Raw genomic sequence first — 16,213 nt, 5'->3', positions numbered from 1 at the left:
TGTGGAGGTAGGCCCACTGTCTGACTTATAATGTTTTTAGAGTCCTGGCCCTCCTTAACAAGGCCTGTAAGCGGCATCCCTTCCTCTCCGGGCAACAGAGTTGAGCTCTGTGTGATGTCATGTCCGTTGCTCTCCACTTTCTCTGTGGAGGTAGGCCCACTGTCTGACTTACAATGTTTTTAGAGTCCTGGCCCTCCTTAACAAGGCCTGTAAGCGGCATCCCTTCCTCTCCGGGCAACAGAGGTGAGCTCTTTGTGATGTCATGTCCGTTGCTCTCCACTTTCTCTGTGGAGGTAGGCCCACTGTCTGACTTATAATGTTTTTAGAGTCCTGGCCCTCCTTAACAAGGCCTGTAAGCGGCATCCCTTCCTCTCCAGGCAACAGAGGTGAGCTCTTTGTGATGTCATGTCCGTTGCTCTCCACTTTCTCTGTGGAGGTAGGCCCACTGTCTGACTTATAATGTTTTTAGAGTCCTGGCCCTCCTTAACAAGGCCTATAAGCGGCATCCCTTCCTCTCCAGGCAACAGAGGTGAGCTCTGTTTGATGTCATGTCCGTTGCTCTCCACTTTCTCTGTGGAGGTTGGCCCACTGTCTGACTTATAATGTTTTTAGAGTCCTGGCCCTCCTTAACAAGGCCTGTAAGCGCCATCCCTTCCTCTCCAGGCAACAGAGGTGAGCTCTTTGTGACGTCATGTCCGTTGCTCACCAGTTTCTCTGTGGAGTTTGGCTCAGTGTCTGACTTATAATGTTTTTAGAGTCCCCCCCCCTCCTTAACAAGGCCTGTAAGCGGCATCCCTTCCTCTCCAGGCAACAGAGGTGAGCTCTTTGTGATGTCATGTCCGTTGCTCTCCACTTTCTCTGTGGAGGTAGGCCCACTGTCTGACTTATAATGTTTTTAGAGTCCTGGCCCTCCTTAACAAGGCCTGTAAGCGGCATCCCGTCCTCTCCAGGCAACAGAGGTGAGCTCTTTGTGATGTCATGTCCGTTGCTCTCCACTTTCTCTGTGGAGGTAGGCCCACTGTCTGACTTATAATGTTTTTAGAGTCCTCGCCCTCCTTAACAAGGCCTGTAAGCGGCATCCCTTCCTCTCCGGGCAACAGAGTTGAGCTCTGTGTGATGTCATGTCCGTTGCTCTCCACTTTCTCTGTGGAGGTAGGCCCACTGTCTGACTTACAATGTTTTTAGAGTCCTGGCCCTCCTTAACAAGGCCTGTAAGCGGCATCCCTTCCTCTCCGGGCAACAGAGGTGAGCTCTTTGTGATGTCATGTCCGTTGCTCTCCACTTTCTCTGTGGAGGTAGGCCCACTGTCTGACTTATAATGTTTTTAGAGTCCTGGCCCTCCTTAACAAGGCCTGTAAGCGGCATCCCTTCCTCTCCAGGCAACAGAGGTGAGCTCTTTGTGATGTCATGTCCGTTGCTCTCCACTTTCTCTGTGGAGGTAGGCCCACTGTCTGACTTATAATGTTTTTAGAGTCCTGGCCCTCCTTAACAAGGCCTATAAGCGGCATCCCTTCCTCTCCAGGCAACAGAGGTGAGCTCTGTTTGATGTCATGTCCGTTGCTCTCCACTTTCTCTGTGGATGTTGGCCCACTGTCTGATTTATAATGTTTTTAGAGTCCTGGCCCTCCTTAACAAGGCCTGTAAGCGCCATCCCTTCCTCTCCAGGCAACAGAGGTGAGCTCTTTGTGACGTCATGTCCGTTGCTCACCAGTTTCTCTGTGGAGTTTGGCTCAGTGTCTGACTTATAATGTTTTTAGAGTCCCCCCCCCCTCCTTAACAAGGCCTGTAAGCGGCATCCCTTCCTCTCCAGGCAACAGAGGTGAGCTCTTTGTGATGTCATGTCCGTTGCTCTCCACTTTCTCTGTGGAGGTAGGCCCACTGTCTGACTTATAATGTTTTTAGAGTCCGGGCCCTCCTTAACAAGGCCTGTAAGCGCCATCCCTTCCACTCCAGGCAACAGAGGTGAGCTCTGTGTGATGTCATGTCCGTTGCTCTCCACTTTCTCTGTGGAGGTAGGCCCACTGTCTGACTTATAATGTTTTTAGAGTCCGGGCCCTCCTTAACAAGGCCTGTAAGCGGCATCCCTTCCTCTCCAGGCAGCAGAGGTGAGCTCTGTGTGATGTCATGTCCGTTGCTCTCCACTTTCTCTTTGGAGGTAGGCCCACTGTCTGACTTATAATGTTTTTAGAGTCCTGGCCCTCCTTAACAAGGCCTGTAAGCGGCATCCCGTCCTCTCCAGGCAACAGAGGTGAGCTATTTGTGATGTCATGTCCGTTGCTCTCCACTTTCTCTGTGGAGGTAGGCCCACTGTCTGACTTATAATGTTTTTAGAGTCCTGGCCCTCCTTAACAAGGCCTGTAAGCGGCATCCCTTCCTCTCCGGGCAACAGAGTTGAGCTCTGTGTGATGTCATGTCCGTTGCTCTCCACTTTCTCTGTGGAGGTAGGCCCACTGTCTGACTTACAATGTTTTTAGAGTCCTGGCCCTCCTTAACAAGGCCTGTAAGCGGCATCCCTTCCTCTCCGGGCAACAGAGGTGAGCTCTTTGTGATGTCATGTCCGTTGCTCTCCACTTTCTCTGTGGAGGTAGGCCCACTGTCTGACTTATAATGTTTTTAGAGTCCTGGCCCTCCTTAACAAGGCCTGTAAGCGGCATCCCTTCCTCTCCAGGCAACAGAGGTGAGCTCTTTGTGATGTCATGTCCGTTGCTCTCCACTTTCTCTGTGGAGGTAGGCCCACTGTCTGACTTATAATGTTTTTAGAGTCCTGGCCCTCCTTAACAAGGCCTATAAGCGGCATCCCTTCCTCTCCAGGCAACAGAGGTGAGCTCTGTTTGATGTCATGTCCGTTGCTCTCCACTTTCTCTGTGGAGGTTGGCCCACTGTCTGACTTATAATGTTTTTAGAGTCCTGGCCCTCCTTAACAAGGCCTGTAAGCGCCATCCCTTCCTCTCCAGGCAACAGAGGTGAGCTCTTTGTGACGTCATGTCCGTTGCTCACCACTTTCTCTGTGGAGTTTGGCTCAGTGTCTGACTTATAATGTTTTTAGAGTCCCCCCCCCTCCTTAACAAGGCCTGTAAGCGGCATCCCTTCCTCTCCAGGCAACAGAGGTGAGCTCTTTGTGATGTCATGTCCGTTGCTCTCCACTTTCTCTGTGGAGGTAGGCCCACTGTCTGACTTATAATGTTTTTAGAGTCCGGGCCCTCCTTAACAAGGCCTGTAAGCGGCATCCCTTCCTCTCCAGGCAACAGAGGTGAGCTCTGTGTGATGTCATGTCCGTTGCTCTCCACTTTCTCTGTGGAGGTTGGCCCACTGTCTGACTTATAATGTTTTTAGAGTCCGGGCCCTCCTTAACAAGGCCTGTAAGCGCCATCCCTTCCTCTCCAGGCAACAGAGGTGAGCTCTTTGTGACGTCATGTCCGTTGCTCTCCACTTTCTCTGTGGAGGTAGGCCCACTGTCTGACTTATAATGTTTTTAGAGTCCGGGCCCTCCTTAACAAGGCCTGTAAGCGGCATCCCTTCCTCTCCAGGCAACAGAGGTGAGCTCTTTGTAATGTCATGTCCGTTGCTCTCCACTTTCTCTGTAGAGGTAGGCCCACTGTCTGACTTATAATGTTTTTAGAGTCCGGGCCCTCCTTAACAAGGCCTGTAAGCGGCATCCCTTCCTCTCCAGGCAACAGAGGTGAGCTCTTTGTGATGTCATGTCCGTTGCTCTCCACTTTCTCTGTGGAGGTAGGCCCACTGTCTGACTTATAATGTTTTTAGAGTCCTGGCCCTCCTTAACAAGGCCTGTAAGCGGCATCCCTTCCTCTCCAGGCAACAGAGGTGAGCTCTTTGTGACGTCATGTCCGTTGCTCACCACTTTCTCTGTAGAGGTAGGCCCACTGTCTGACTTATAATGTTTTTAGAGTCCGGGCCCTCCTTAACAAGGCCTGTAAGCGGCATCCCTTCCTCTCCAGGCAACAGAGGTGAGCTCTTTGTGATGTCATGTCCGTTGCTCTCCACTTTCTCTGTGGAGGTAGGCCCACTGTCTGACTTATAATGTTTTTAGAGTCCTGGCCCTCCTTAACAAGGCCTGTAAGCGGCATCCCTTCCTCTCCAGGCAACAGAGGTGAGCTCTTTGTGACGTCATGTCCGTTGCTCTCCACTTTCTCTATGGAGGTAGGTCCACTGTCTGACTTATAATGTTTTAGAGCCCCCCTCCCCCCCCATAACAAGGCCAGTAAGCGGCATCCCTTCCTCTCCAGGCAACAGAGGTGAGCTCTTTGTGACGTCATGTCCGTTGCTCTCCACTTTCTCTATGGAGGTAGGTCCACTGTCTGACTTATAATGTTTTTAGAGTCCGGGCCCTCCTTAACAAGGCCTGTAAGCGGCATCCCTTCCTCTCCAGGCAACAGAGGTGAGCTCTTTGTGATGTCATGTCCGTTGCTCTCCACTTTCTCTATGGAGGTAGGTCCACTGTCTGACTTATAATGTTTTTAGAGTCCGGGCCCTCCTTAACAAGGCCTGTAAGCGTCATCCCTTCCTCTCCAGGCAACAGAGGTGAGCTCTTTGTGATGTCATGTCCGTTGCTCTCCACTTTCTCTGTGGAGGTTGGCCCACTGTCTGACTTATAATGTTTTAGAGATTCTCCTCCCACCCCATAACAAGGCCAGTAAGCGGCATCCCTTCCTCTCCAGGCAACAGAGGTGAGTTCTTTGTGATGTCATGTCCGTTGCTCTCCACTTTCTCTATGGAGGTAGGTCCACTGTCTGCCTTATAATGTTTTTAGAGTCCCTCCCCCCCCATAACAAGGCTTGTAAGCGGCATCCATTCCTCTCCAGGCAACAGAGGTGAGCTCTGTGGGTTGTCATGTCCGTTGCTCTCCACTTTCTCTGTGGAGGTTGGCCCACTGTCTGACTTATAATGTTTTTAGAGTCCGGGCCCTCCTTAACAAGGCCTGTAAGCGCCATCCCTTCCTCTCCAGGCAACAGAGGTGAGCTCTTTGTGACGTCATGTCCGTTGCTCTCCACTTTCTCTGTGGAGGGAGGCCCACTGTCTGACTTATAATGTTTTTAGAGTCCGGGCCCTCCTTAACAAGGCCTGTAAGCGGCATCCCTTCCTCTCCAGGCAACAGAGGTGAGCTCTTTGTGATGTCATGTCCGTTGCTCTCCACTTTCTCTGTAGAGGTAGGCCCACTGTCTGACTTATAATGTTTTAGAGCCTTCCTCCCCCCCACATAACAAGGCCAGTAAGCGGCATCCCTTCCTCTCCAGGCAACAGAGGTGAGCTCTTTGTGATGTCATGTCCGTTGCTCTCCACTTTCTCTATGGAGGTAGGTCCACTGTCTGACTTATAATGTTTTTAGAGTCCGGGCCCTCCTTAACAAGGCCTGTAAGCGTCATCCCTTCCTCTCCAGGCAACAGAGGTGAGCTCTTTGTGATGTCATGTCCGTTGCTCTCCACTTTCTCTGTGGAGGTTGGCCCACTGTCTGACTTATAATGTTTTAGAGATTCTCCTCCCACCCCATAACAAGGCCAGTAAGCGGCATCCCTTCCTCTCCAGGCAACAGAGGTGAGTTCTTTGTGATGTCATGTCCGTTGCTCTCCACTTTCTCTATGGAGGTAGGTCCACTGTCTGCCTTATAATGTTTTTAGAGTCCCTCCCCCCCCATAACAAGGCCTGTAAGCGGCATCCCTTCTTCTCCAGGCAACAGAGGTGAGCTCTTTGTGATGTCATGTCCATTGCTCTCCACTTTCTCTGTGGAGGTAGGCCCACTGTCTGACTTATAATGTTTTTAGAGTCCGGGCCCTCCTTAACAAGGCCTGTAAGCGGCATCCCTTCCTCTCCAGGCAACAGAGGTGAGCTCTTTGCGACGTCATGTCCGTTGCTCTCCACTTTCTCTGTGGAGGTTGGCCCACTGTCTGACTTATAATGTTTTTAGAGTCCGGGCCCTCCTTAACAAGGCCTGTAAGCGGCATCCCTTCCTCTCCAGGCAACAAAGGTGAGCTCTTTGTGATGTCATGTCCGTTGCTCTCCACTTTCTCTGTGGAGGTAGGCCCACTGTCTGACTTATAATGTTTTTAGAGTCCTGGCCCTCCTTAACAAGACCTGTAAGCGGCATCCCTTCCTCTCCAGGCAACAGAGGTGAGCTCTGTGTGATGTCATGTCCGTTGCTCTCCACTTTCTCTATGGAGGTAGGTCCACTGTCTGACATAATGTTTTTAGAGTCCAAGCCCTCCTTAACAAGGCCTGTAAGCGGCATCCCTTCCTCTCCAGGCAACAGAGGTGAGCTCTTTGTGATGTCATGTCCGTTGTTCTCCACTTTCTCTGTGGAGGTAGGCCCACTGTCTGACTTATAATGTTTTTAGAGTCCTGGCCCTCCTTAACAAGGCCTGTAAGCGGCATCCCTTCCTCTCCAGGCAACAGAGGTGAGCTCTGTGTGATGTCATGTCCATTGCTCTCCACTTTCTCTGTGGAGGTAAGCCCACTGTCTTACTTATAATTTTTTTAGAGTCCTGGCCCTCCTTAACAAGGCCTGTAAGCGGCATCCCTTCCTCTCCAGGCAACAGAGGTGAGCTCTGTGTGATGTCATGTCCGTTGCTCTCCACTTTCTCTGTGGAGGTAGGCCCACTGTCTGACTTACAATGTTTTTAGAGTCCTGGCCCTCCTTAACAAGGCCTGTAAGCGGCATCCCATCCTCTCCAGGCAACAGAGGTGAGCTCTTTGTGATGTCATGTCCGTTGCTCTCCACTTTCTCTGTGGAGGTAGGCCCACTGTCTGACTTATAATGTTTTTAGAGTCCCCCCCCCCTCCTTAACAAGGCCTGTAAGCGGCATCCCTTCCTCCCCAGGCAACAGAGGTGAGCTCTTTGTGATGTCATGTCCGTTGCTCTCCACTTTCTCTGTGGAGGTAGGCCCACTGTCTGACTTATAATGTTTTTAGAGTCCTGGCCCTCCTTAACAAGGCCTGTAAGCGGCATCCCTTCCTCTCCAGGCAACAGAGGTGAGCTCTGTGTGATGTCATGTCCATTGCTCTCCACTTTCTCTGTGGAGGTAAGCCCACTGTCTTACTTATAATTTTTTTAGAGTCCTGGCCCTCCTTAACAAGGCCTGTAAGCGGCATCCCTTCCTCTCCAGGCAACAGAGGTGAGCTCTGTGTGATGTCATGTCCGTTGCTCTCCACTTTCTCTGTGGAGGTAGGCCCACTGTCTGACTTATAATGTTTTTAGAGTCCTGGCCCTCCTTAACAAGGCCTGTAAGCGGCATCCCATCCTCTCCAGGCAACAGAGGTGAGCTCTTTGTGATGTCATGTCCGTTGCTCTCCACTTTCTCTGTGGAGGTAGGCCCACTGTCTGACTTATAATGTTTTTAGAGTCCCCCCCCCCTCCTTAACAAGGCCTGTAAGCGGCATCCCTTCCTCCCCAGGCAACAGAGGTGAGCTCTTTGTGATGTCATGTCCGTTGCTCTCCACTTTCTCTGTGGAGGTAGGCCCACTGTCTGACTTATAATGTTTTTAGAGTCCTGGCCCTCCTTAACAAGGCCTGTAAGCGGCATCACTTCCTCTCCAGGCAACACAGGTGAGCTCTTTGTGATGTCATGTCCGTTGCTCTCCACTTTCTCTGTGGAGGTAGGCCCACTGTCTGACTTATAATGTTTTTAGAGTCCCCCCCCCCTCCTTAACAAGGCCTGTAAGCGGCATCCCTTCCTCCCCAGGCAACAGATGTGAGCTCTTTGTGATGTCATGTCCGTTGCTCTCCACTTTCTCTGTGGAGGTTGGCCCACTGTCTGACTTATAATGTTTTAGAGATTCCCCCCCCCCCCATAACAAGGCCAGTAAGCGGCATCCCTTCCTCTCCAGGCAACAGAGGTGAGCTCTTTGTGATGTCATGTCCGTTGCTCTCCTCTTTCTCTGTGGAGGTTGGCCCACTATCTGACTTATAATGTTTTTAGAGTCCCCCCCCCCATAACAAGGCCAGTAAGCGGCATCCCTTCCTCTCCAGGCAACAGAGGTGAGCTCTTTGTGATGTCATGTCCGTTGCTCTCCACTTTCTCTATGGAGGTAGGTCCCCTGTCTGACTTATAATGTTTTTAGAGTCCAGGCCCTCCTTAACAAGGCCTGTAAGCGGCATCCCTTCCTCTCCAGGCAACAGAGGTGAGTTCTTTGTGATGTCATGTCCGTTGCTCTCCACTTTCTCTATGGAGGTAGGTACACTGTCTGACTTTTAATGTTTTTAGAGTCCCCCCCCCCATAACAAGGCCAGTAAGCGGCATCCCTTCCTCTCCAGGCAACAGAGGTGAGCTCTTTGTGATGTCATGTCCGTTGCGCTCCACTTTCTCTATGGAGGTAGGTCCACTGTCTGACTTATAATGTTTTTAGAGTCCGGGCCCTCCTTAACAAGGCCTGTCAGCGGCATCCCTTCCTCTCCAGGCAACAGAGGTGAGCTCTTTGTGATGTCATGTCCGTTGCTCTCCACTTTCTCTTTGGAGGTAGGTCCACTGTCTGACTTATAATGTTTTTAGAGTCCGGGCCCTCCTTAACAAGGCCTGTAAACGGCATCCCTTCCTCTCCAGGCAACAGAGGTGAGCTCTTTGTGATGTCATGTCCGTTGCTCTCCACTTTCTCTGTGGAGGTTGGCCCACTGTCTGTCTTATAATGTTTTAGAGATTCTCCCCCCACCCCATGACAAGGCCAGTAAGCGGCATCCCTTCCTCTCCAGGCAACAGAGGTGAGCTCTTTGTGATGTCATGTCCGTTGCTCTCCACTTTCTCTATGGAGGTAGGTCCACTGTCTGACTTATAATGTTTTTAGAGTCCAGGCCCTCCTTAACAAGGCCTGTAAGCGGCATCCCTTCCTCTCCAGGCAACAGAGGTGAGTTCTTTGTGATGTCATGTCCGTTGCTCTCCACTTTCTCTGTGGAGGTTGGCCCACTGTCTGACTTATAATGTTTTTAGAGTCCTGGCCCTCCTTAACAAGGCCTGTAAGCGGAATCTCTTCCTCTCCAGGCAACAGAGGTGAGCTCTGTGTGATGTCATGTCCGTTGCTCTCCACTTTCTCTGTGGAGGTAGGCCCACTGTCTGACTTATAATGTTTTTAGAGTCCTGGCCCTCCTTAACAAGGCCTGTAAGCGGCATCCCTTCCTCTCCAGGCAACAGAGGTGAGCTCTTTGTGATGTCATGTCCGTTGCTCTCCACTTTCTCTGTGGAGGTAGGCCCACTGTCTGACTTATAATGTTTTTAGAGTCCCCCCCCCCCTCCTTAACAAGGCCTGTAAGCGGCATCCCTTCCTCCCCAGGCAACAGAGGTGAGCTCTTTGTGATGTCATGTCCGTTGCTCTCCACTTTCTCTGTGGAGGTAGGCCCACTGTCTGATTTATAATGTTTTTAGAGTCCTGGCCCTCCTTAACGAGGCCTGTAAGCGGCATCACTTCCTCTCCAGGCAACAGAGGTGAGCTCTTTGTGATGTCATGTCCGTTGCTCTCCACTTTCTCTGTGGAGGTTGGCCCACTGTCTGACTTATAATGTTTTTAGAGTCCCCCCCCCATAACAAGGCCAGTAAGCGGCATCCCTTCCTCTCCAGGCAACAGAGGTGAGCTCTTTGTGATGTCATGTCCGTTGCTCTCCACTTTCTCTGTGGAGGTTGGCCCACTGTCTGTCTTATAATGTTTTAGAGATTCTCCCCCCACCCCATGACAAGGCCAGTAAGCGGCATCCCTTCCTCTCCAGGCAACAGAGGTGAGCTCTTTGTGATGTCATGTCCGTTGCTCTCCACTTTCTCTATGGAGGTAGGTCCACTGTCTGACTTATAATGTTTTTAGAGTCCAGGCCCTCCTTAACAAGGCCTGTAAGCGGCATCCCTTCCTCTCCAGGCAACAGAGGTGAGTTCTTTGTGATGTCATGTCCGTTGCTCTCCACTTTCTCTGTGGAGGTAGGCCCACTGCCTGACTTATAATGTTTTTAGAGATCCCCACCCCCATACCAAGGCCAGTAAGCGGCGTCCCTTCCTCTCCAGGCAACAAAGGTGAGCTCTTTGTGATGTCATGTCCGTTGCTCTCCACTTTCTCTATGGAGGTAGGCCCACTGTCTGACTTATAATGTTTTTAGAGTCCGGGCCCTCCTTAACAAGGCCTGTAAGCGGCATCCCTTCCGCTCCAGGCAACAGAGGTGAGCTCTTTGTGATGTCATGTCCGTAGCTCTCCACTTTCTCTGTGGAGGTTGGCCCACTGTCTGACTTATAATGTTTTAGAGATTCCCCCCCCCCCATAACAAGGCCAGTAAGCGGCATCCCTTCCTCTCCAGGCAACAGAGGTGAGCACTTTGTGATGTCATGTCCGTTGCTCTCCACTTTCTCTATGGAGGTAGGTCCACTGTCTGACTTATAATGTTTTTAGAGTCCCGGACCTCCTTAACAAGGCCTGTAAGCGGCATCCCTTCCTCTCCAGGCAACAGAGGTGAGCTCTTTGTGATGTCATGTCCGTTGCTCTCCACTTTCTCTGTGGAGGTTGGCCCACTGTCTGACTTATAATGTTTTAGAGATTCTCCCCCCAGCCCATAAGAAGGCCAGTAAGCGGCATCCCTTCCTCTGCAGGCAACAGAGGTGAGTTCTTTGTGATGTCATGTCAGTTGCTCTCCACTTTGTCTGTGGAGGTTGGTCCACTGTCTGACTTAAAATGTTTTTAGAGTCCCCCCCCCCTCCTTAACAAGGCCTGTAAGCGGCATCCCTTCCTCTCCAGGCAACAGAGGTGAGCTCTTTGTGATGTCATGTCCGTTGCTCTCCACTTTCTCTGTGGAGGTAGGCCCACTGTCTGACTTATAATGTTTTTAGAGTCCGGGCCCTCCTTAACAAGGCCTGTAAGCGGCATCCCTTCCTCTCCAGGCAACAGAGGTGAGCTCTTTGTGACGTCATGTCCGTTGCTCTCCACTTTCTCTGTGGAGGTTGGCCCACTGTCTGACTTATAATGTTTTTAGAGTCCGGGCCCTCCTTAACAAGGCCTGTAAGCGGCATCCCTTCCTCTCCAGGCAACAGAGGTGAGCTCTTTGTGACGTCATGTCCGTTGCTCTCCACTTTCTCTGTGGAGGTAGGCCCACTTTCTGACTTATAATGTTTTTAGAGTCCTGGCCCTCCTTAATAAGGCCTGTAAGCGGCATCCCTTCCTCTCCAGGCAACAGAGGTGAGCTCTTTGTGATGTCATGTCCATTGCTCTCCACTTTCTCTGTGGAGGTTGGCCCACTGTCTGACTTATAATGTTTTTAGAGTCCTGGCCCTCCTTAACAAGGCCTGTAAGCGGCATCCCTTCCTCTCCAGGCAACAGAGGTGAGCTCTTTGTGATGTCATGTCCGTTGCTCTCCACTTTCTCTGTGGAGGTAGGCCCACTGTCTGACTTATAATGTTTTTAGAGTCCCCCCCCCCTCCTTAACAAGGCCTGTAAGCGGCATCCCTTCCTCCCCAGGCAACAGAGGTGAGCTCTTTGTGATGTCATGTCCGTTGCTCTCCACTTTCTCTGTGGAGGTAGGCCCACTGTCTGACTTATAATGTTTTTAGAGTCCTGGCCCTCCTTAACGAGGCCTGTAAGCGGCATCACTTCCTCTCCAGGCAACAGAGGTGAGCTCTTTGTGATGTCATGTCCGTTGCTCTCCACTTTCTCTGTGGAGGTTGGCCCACTGTCTGACTTATAATGTTTTAGAGATTCCCCCCCCCCATAACAAGGCCAGTAAGCGGCATCCCTTCCTCTCCAGGCAACAGAGGTGAGCTCTTTGTGATGTCATGTCCGTTGCTCTCCACTTTCTCTGTGGAGGTTGGCCCAATATCTGACTTATAATGTTTTTAGAGTCCCCCCCCCATAACAAGGCCAGTAAGCGGCATCCCTTCCTCTCCAGGCAACAGAGGTGAGCTCTTTGTGATGTCATGTCCGTTGCTCTCCACTTTCTCTGTGGAGGTTGGCCCACTGTCTGTCTTATAATGTTTTAGAGATTCTCCCCCCACCCCATGACAAGGCCAGTAAGCGGCATCCCTTCCTCTCCAGGCAACAGAGGTGAGCTCTTTGTGATGTCATGTCCGTTGCTCTCCACTTTCTCTATGGAGGTAGGTCCACTGTCTGACTTATAATGTTTTTAGAGTCCAGGCCCTCCTTAACAAGGCCTGTAAGCGGCATCCCTTCCTCTCCAGGCAACAGAGGTGAGTTCTTTGTGATGTCATGTCCGTTGCTCTCCACTTTCTCTGTGGAGGTAGGCCCACTGCCTGACTTATAATGTTTTTAGAGATCCCCACCCCCATACCAAGGCCAGTAAGCGGCGTCCCTTCCTCTCCAGGCAACAAAGGTGAGCTCTTTGTGATGTCATGTCCGTTGCTCTCCACTTTCTCTATGGAGGTAGGCCCACTGTCTGACTTATAATGTTTTTAGAGTCCGGGCCCTCCTTAACAAGGCCTGTAAGCGGCATCCCTTCCGCTCCAGGCAACAGAGGTGAGCTCTTTGTGATGTCATGTCCGTAGCTCTCCACTTTCTCTGTGGAGGTTGGCCCACTGTCTGACTTATAATGTTTTAGAGATTCCCCCCCCCCATAACAAGGCCAGTAAGCGGCATCCCTTCCTCTCCAGGCAACAGAGGTGAGCACTTTGTGATGTCATGTCCGTTGCTCTCCACTTTCTCTATGGAGGTAGGTCCACTGTCTGACTTATAATGTTTTTAGAGTCCCGGACCTCCTTAACAAGGCCTGTAAGCGGCATCCCTTCCTCTCCAGGCAACAGAGGTGAGCTCTTTGTGATGTCATGTCCGTTGCTCTCCACTTTCTCTGTGGAGGTTGGCCCACTGTCTGACTTATAATGTTTTAGAGATTCTCCCCCCAGCCCATAAGAAGGCCAGTAAGCGGCATCCCTTCCTCTGCAGGCAACAGAGGTGAGTTCTTTGTGATGTCATGTCAGTTGCTCTCCACTTTGTCTGTGGAGGTTGGTCCACTGTCTGACTTAAAATGTTTTTAGAGTCCCCCCCCCCTCCTTAACAAGGCCTGTAAGCGGCATCCCTTCCTCTCCAGGCAACAGAGGTGAGCTCTTTGTGATGTCATGTCCGTTGCTCTCCACTTTCTCTGTGGAGGTAGGCCCACTGTCTGACTTATAATGTTTTTAGAGTCCGGGCCCTCCTTAACAAGGCCTGTAAGCGGCATCCCTTCCTCTCCAGGCAACAGAGGTGAGCTCTTTGTGACGTCATGTCCGTTGCTCTCCACTTTCTCTGTGGAGGTTGGCCCACTGTCTGACTTATAATGTTTTTAGAGTCCGGGCCCTCCTTAACAAGGCCTGTAAGCGGCATCCCTTCCTCTCCAGGCAACAGAGGTGAGCTCTTTGTGACGTCATGTCCGTTGCTCTCCACTTTCTCTGTGGAGGTAGGCCCACTTTCTGACTTATAATGTTTTTAGAGTCCTGGCCCTCCTTAATAAGGCCTGTAAGCGGCATCCCTTCCTCTCCAGGCAACAGAGGTGAGCTCTTTGTGATGTCATGTCCATTGCTCTCCACTTTCTCTGTGGAGGTTGGCCCACTGTCTGACTTATAACGTTTTAGAGATTCCCCCCCCCCATAACAAGGCCAGTAAGCGGCATCCCTTCCTCTCCAGGCAACAGAGGTGAGTTCTTTGTGATGTCATGTCCGTTGCTCTCCACTTTCTCTGTGGAGGTTGGACCACTGTCTGACTTATAATGTTTTTAGAGTCCCCCCCCCTCCTTAACAAGGCCTGTAAGCGGCATCCCTTCCTCTCCAGGCAACAGAGGTGAGCTCTTTGTGATGTCATATCCGTTGCTCTCCACTTTCTCTGTAGAGGTTGGCCCACTGTCTGACTTATAATGTTTTAGAGATTCCCCCCCCCCCCCCATAACAAGGCCAGTAACCGGCATCCCTTCCTCTCCAGGCAACAGAGGTGAGCTCTTTGTGATGTCATGTCCGTTGCTCTCCACTTTCTCTGTGGAGGTTGGCCCACTACTGACTTATAATGTTTTTAGAGTCCACCCCCCCTCCTTATCAAGGCCTGTAAGCGGCATCCCTTCCTCTCCAGGCAACAGAGGTGAGCTCTTTGTGATGTCATGTCCGTTGCTCTCCACTTTCTCTATGGAGGTAGGTCCACTGTCTGACTTATAATGTTTTTAGAGTCCAGGCCCTCCTTAAAAAGGCCTGTAAGCGGCATCCCTTCCTCTCCAGGCAACAGAGGTGAGTTCTTTGTGATGTCATGTCCGTTGCTCTCTACTTTCTCTATGGAGGTAGGTACACTGTCTGACTTTTAATGTTTTTAGAGTCCCCCCCTCCCCATAACAAGCCCAGTAAGCGGCATCCCTTCCTCTCCAGGCAACAGAGGTGAGCTCTTTGTGATGTCATGTCCGTTGCGCTCCACTTTCTCTATGGAGGTAGGTCCACTGTCTGACTTATAATGTTTTTAGAGTCCGGGCCCTCCTTAACAAGGCCTGTAAACGGCATCCCTTCCTCTCCAGGCAACAGAGGTGAGCTCTTTGTGATGTCATGTCCGTTGCTCTCCACATTCTCTGTGGAGGTTGGCCCACTGTCTGACTTATAATGTTTTAGAGATTCTCCCCCCACCCCATGACAAGGCCAGTAAGCGGCATCCCTTCCTCTCCAGGCAACAGAGGTGAGCTCTTTGTGATGTCATGTCCGTTGCTCTCCACTTTCTCTGTGGAGGTTGGCCCACTGTCTGACTTATAATGTTTTTAGAGTCCCCCCCCCCATACCAAGGCCAGTAAGCGGCGTCCCTTCCTCTCCAGGCAACAGAGGTGAGCTCCTTGTGATGTCATGTCCGTTGCTCTCCACTTTCTCTATGGAGGTAGGTCCACTGTCTGACTTATAATGTTTTTAGAGTCCAGGCCCTCCTTAACAAGGCCTGTAAGCGGCATCCCTTCCTCTCCAGGCAACAGAGGTGAGTTCTTTGTGATGTCATGTCCGTTGCTATCCACTTTCTCTATGGAGGTAGGTACACTGTCTGACTTTTAATGTTTTAGAGATTCTCCCCCCACCCCATGACAAGGCCAGTAAGCGGCATCCCTTCCTCTCCAGGCAACAGAGGTGAGCTCTTTGTGATGTCATGTCCGTTGCTCTCCACTTTCTCTGTGGAGGTTGGCCCACTGTCTGACTTATAATGTTTTTTGGAGTCCCCCCCCCCCTCCTTAACAAGGCCTGTAAGCGGCATCCCTTCCTCTCCAGGCAACAGAGGTGAGCTCTTTGTGATGTCATGTCCGTTGCTCTCCACTTTCTCTGTGGAGGTTGGCCCACTGTCTGACTTATAATGTTTTAGAGATTCCACCCCCCCCCCATAACAAGGCCAGTAAGCGGCATCCCTTCCTCTCCAGGCAACAGAGGTGAGTTCTTTGTGATGTCATGTCCGTTGCTCTCCACTTTCTCTGTGGAGGTAGGCCCACTGTCTGACTTATAATGTTTTTAGAGTCCGGGACCTCCTTAACAAGGCCTGTAAGCGGCATCCCTTCCTCTCCAGGCAACAGAGGTGAGCTCTTTGTGATGTCATGTCCGTTGCTCTCCACTTTCTCTGTGGAGGTTGGCCCACTGTCTGACTTATAATGTTTTAGAGATTCCCCCCCCCCCATAACAAGGCCAGTAAGCGGCATCCCTTCCTCTCCAGGCAACAGAGGTGAGCTCTTTGTGATGTCTTGTCCGTTGCTCTCCACTTTCTCTATGGAGGTAGGTCCACTGTCTGACTTATAATGTTTTAGAGATTCTCCTCCCACCCCATAACAAGGCCTGTAAGCGGCATCCCTTCCTCTCCAGGCAACAGAGGTGAGCTCTTTGTGATGTCATGTCCGTTGCTCTCCACTTTCTCTGTGGAGGTAGGCCCACTGTCTGACTTATAATGTATTTAGGGTCCTGGCCCTCCTTAACAAGGCCTGTAAGCGGCATCCCTTCCTCTCCAGGCAACAGAGGTGAGCTCTGTGTGATGTCATGTCCGTTGCTCTCCACTTTCTCTGTGGAGGTAGGCCCACTTTCTGACTTATAATGTTTTTAGAGTCCGGGCCCTCCTTAACAAGGCCTGTAAGCGGCATCCCTTCCTCTCCAGGCAACAGAGGTGAGCTCTTTGTGACGTCATGTCCGTTGCTCTCCACTTTCTCTGTGGAGGTAGGCTCACTGTCTGACATAATGTTTTTAGAGTCCGGGCCCTCCTTAACAAGGCCTGTAAGGGGCATTCCTTCCTCTCCAGGCAACAGAGGTGAGCTCCTTGTGATGTCATGTCCGTTGCTCTC

The sequence above is a fragment of the Paroedura picta genome, chromosome 7, assembly GCF_049243985.1.
Source record: "Paroedura picta isolate Pp20150507F chromosome 7, Ppicta_v3.0, whole genome shotgun sequence".
Taxonomy (NCBI): Eukaryota; Metazoa; Chordata; class Lepidosauria; order Squamata; family Gekkonidae; genus Paroedura; species Paroedura picta.
Note: the sequence above shows the minus strand (reverse complement) of the source record.